The sequence below is a fragment of the Canis aureus genome, chromosome 28 (genome assembly GCF_053574225.1).
Source record: "Canis aureus isolate CA01 chromosome 28, VMU_Caureus_v.1.0, whole genome shotgun sequence".
Taxonomy (NCBI): Eukaryota; Metazoa; Chordata; class Mammalia; order Carnivora; family Canidae; genus Canis; species Canis aureus.
In genome coordinates, this window is record NC_135638.1 from 36,550,102 (window position 1) to 36,553,968 (window position 3,867).

Below are 3,867 nucleotides of genomic sequence, written 5' to 3' on the forward strand. Positions count from 1 at the left end.
TTTTACAGGGGGGCGGTGGGCGGCGCCCAGGGTGGGGGGCGAGAGAGCAGGCGCAGGGAGGATCCGCGGGGTGACATGCGGCCTCCCGAGGGAGGTGGACAGCTGAGGGCGGGCGGGTGGGCAGGGGGCGCTTGGCGGCATTGCAAGCTCAGAATCACAAGCGCGGCCGTCCCTGGGCTCAGGGAGACGCCGTCGGGACCACTGGCCGGCGGGGTGACGGGGGGGGAGGGGGCGGCGATGTGCCGGGTGTGCAGCTCACAGACGGTGCATCCGGAAGGCGCCCTCGGTGTCCGGTCGGCCAGGACCATGTCAGGGTCGTTGAGCATGTGCAGTCCGTCCAGGGTCAGGGGGTCGATCTTGAGTTCATCGGGGGGAACTGGTTGTGGGAGTCGAAGCTGACGTCACCGCCCCCGGCCAGTGTGCTGGTCAGTGCTTCGGAGGGGCTGGGAGGGGCCTCTCCCGTCACGGCGATGCTGCTGGCTGCTGTGGCTGCGGTAGCCACGCTGCTGCGTGTGTGGCAGGCCCCGTGGCTGCCCGCGAGGCCCGTCGTGGCCGCCCGCGAGTAGCTGAGCGTCGAGCCCGGGCTGTCCGGGCTGCCGGAGCTGATGGCATCCTCCACGAGGTTGCACTGCTCCGGCTGGTGGGACAGAGCATTGCCTGCCTGGCCGCTCTCCGCTGCTCATAGCACGAGTCCCCAAACACGCTGCCCAAGGTGGAGGACTGTTGCGGGGGCTCCCAGGGGAGGAGCCTTGACTGGAGACAGGTGAGGTGGGAGACAGGGCTGCAGAGCCGGCGCCCAGGTACCGTCGATCCCCACTGGCGGCTGGCCCGGGCTCTCCGGGGGGACTGCGGGCGGCGGGGCGGCTGCTGCTGGGAGCCTGCCTGGGCGAGGAAGGCGTCGGGCAGCTGCTGCTCCAGAGACAGGGCGTCCATGGCCACAGCCTGAGTGATGGGTGACGGCTGGGAGAGGGGGGTGGCACCTGCTGGGCCTGCTGCCTCCTCGCCTCCGTGCTCAGGGACAACGGGCTGACCCCAGCGGGGCGGTGCTGCGGTGAGGTGCGGTGAGGAGCCTGCTGTGCTCATCCCCCCGCTGAGCCGATGCCCCGATGAGTCAGGTGGGCTGCAGGTTGCCGGTGCTGCTGGCGCTGCTGAGCGCAGGGAAGGTGGCTCCTCGGGGTCCAGGGGGCGGGAGGGGGAGGGGAAGTGTATGGTGGTCAGGTCGGGCAGGGGGCCCCCTGTGTTGTGGGTGGCGGGGATCAGGGCTGTAGTGTTTTCCTGGTCAGCGGATGGAAAGATGTCGATCCCAGGGACCTCGCAGGACTTGGGCCCGGACCCCGTCTTCCCGGCGCCCCATGCTTGCTTAGAAAGATTCTTATCTGTCTCTGACGGTTTCCTCCATTCCTGGAGCTGTTCATAGTAAGACTCTTTTCTGGCGTGCGTCCTGGGACCCGCCTGTGAAGGGCTCTGGCTGGGTGGGTGTCACTGGGCTCCGCTGCAGGGCAGGCTCAGAACTGGCCCTTCTGCAGCTGGGGTCCCGGCGGCCAGAGGTGCACGGTGCGGTCTGGGCCGCTGCTGCCGCCGGCCGTGTTTGCCCACGGACAAGGGCCGGCGACTGGAAGGGTGCCTGGAAGGGCAGATCCACGGTGCCACTCCCCATCTGGGTCCCGTTGGGCAGGGGCCCGCCGTCGTACTGGCCACGGCTGGGGCCCGGCTGCGGGTACTGAGACCTGGAGCTGGAGCCGCGCGGCCGCGTCAGCCTCGGGTCCTCCCTGACCTCCTCGAAGGCCGCTGTCTCCTCTGCTGCCTCTGGTCGTGCAGCGCGATCTCCTCGCTGAATTTCCGCGGATTGTTGCAAGTCGCCAACTTCTCGGCCTCCTCCTCCTCCTCCCATTTTTTTTTCCTTCATTGCTTGACACACAGCACACTTTGCAGATTATTTGTTGGATAAATGAACTTCCCCTCTAAGGGGTCAGAGACGGGTTTGTGAGAAGCTGCGGTACTTTCCTGGGTTCTGGGACTGTAGCCATGAGGATAGGGACCCCCTCTGGCCTCAGCTGCTCTGTTCTCCTCTGATTCTTCTTTCCCCCTCGTGAAGCCTTTAAGTCTGTCTGTTCATTGTACTGCCTACATCCGTTGTTTATGCGCACAGCTATTTAAGCACTTCATCTCATTTAGTAAAGATGTAGAATGTGTGTATCTAAGTCAGGGATTCTCACTGTCTTGTGGTTTCACAGACCCCTTTAAGAATACTGTGAATTTCAGGAACTTTTTCCCCAGAAAAATGCAAAGAAAATGCACACTCATAATCTTATGCACTATTTTTGGGGTTTTTATGGGCTTTTGAAACTGAGCATTTCCATATCCTTGATGGTAGCTGCTGGGCTCACTAATGCATTAGGCAGAAATCTCATTACCCAAATCTCCTGAACACAAAAGACTCTTTAAAATAGAATGTACTAAAAATGGCAGTACATTAGAATCATAGAGCATTAGAACAGAAAATAATGGGAAAGACTTCTACATGCCTTCATTTCCAGGATAAGGAAACCAAGTCCCAAAGCAACAGGTGACTGCCCCCCACCCCCTGGCATTGTCGGGTACAGGTGAAGGATGCTGTGTTCCAGCTCCTATTAGGAGTCCCATGTGCTAATGGTGCTGTTTGGACAGCACAGCAGTCTCCAGGCAGGGACAGTGTGTTCTCCTGCCAGTCGGATGGGGCTTGCCTGCCTCGAACTAGGTCACTTGGACTGGTTACTTAAGTTATTGGTTACTCTCTCTTATGAGAGAAATAAGACCAGAACTAACTAACCTACTAACTAAGTAACTATTTCCTTCCCTCCCACCCTCCTCTCTGTCCACTCTCCTTCCTGCCTCCCTCCCTTCTTTCTCTCTCTTTCTTTCGTTCTTTCTTCTTTTTCTTTCCATTTTCTCTTCTTTTTCTTGCTTGATTTTTTTGTTTTCTTGATTTATTTCTCTTATTCTCTTTTTCTTTCTCTTTTTCTTCACTTCTCTCCTTCTGTCTCTCACTTTCTTGCTTTCCTTTTCTCTTTCTTTGTCCAGTTCTCCATTAGTTGGGTGTGCTTCTTGTTTGGGTCATTTGTCACCATTGTAGGTCAGATCGTCTGGGAGCAGTTGCTGAGACAGAATTTGGGGTGGAAGATACTTATCATGGAGCTGCAGCTATGAAAGGAAGGGAGGAGGCCACCCAGGCAGCAGAGGAAGGTGGGCTGTGATGTAGGCCCCTCAAAGCCCTGCTCGCCCACTAGGGCAGCTGGAGCAAGCAGTGCCCCCAAATGCTTGGGCCTTTACACCTCTGTGTCGCCCTGTGGGTCCTGGGGAGGACAGTGATTCTGGCTATCTGCTGCTGAGCCAGGCCCTGACAGAGAGAATTAGACACTGTTTGCTCACCCCACTCCCCCAAGCTGGGCGGCATGCCATTCTTGGAGGAGAACCAGGTAGTTCAGTGGGGTGTGCCACGGACCACCCTGTGCCACTCAGATCCACTTTCCCATGTATGTGTAGGGAGCAGAATTCCCATGGGTCTCCTGCTGAGGGGGAAACTGAAGAGGTAAATTAGTCAGACAGATGAGAGTCCCTGCAGCTGCAGTTGGCCATGGAGCATGGTTGATTGTGATCATCTTCCTCCTCCATTACCCATCCTAGATGCTCCCTACACTCAGGGGCCACCCTTCTGGCCTCAGCTGTGTACCTGGTTATATGACCAAGACTATCCTCCCCATAGCACCTGGGTCCTTGTCAGGTTGGGGTGCTTTTCCTGGATATCTGTAGTCACAGCTAGGCAAGAAACATCAGAACATCTCTGGAAAAAGCCTGCATCCCTCTAGGCCCCAGGATCAGCCACTGCTC

The 3,867-nt window shown here is 58.1% G+C and overlaps 1 pseudogene; it reads right to left on the reverse strand.

The window, feature by feature from the left end:
- Window positions 1-227: 227 nt before the first annotated feature.
- LOC144300268 (CREB-regulated transcription coactivator 1 pseudogene) lies at window positions 228-3,651 on the reverse strand (annotated as a pseudogene).
- Between the last annotated feature and the right edge of the window lie 216 nt (window positions 3,652-3,867).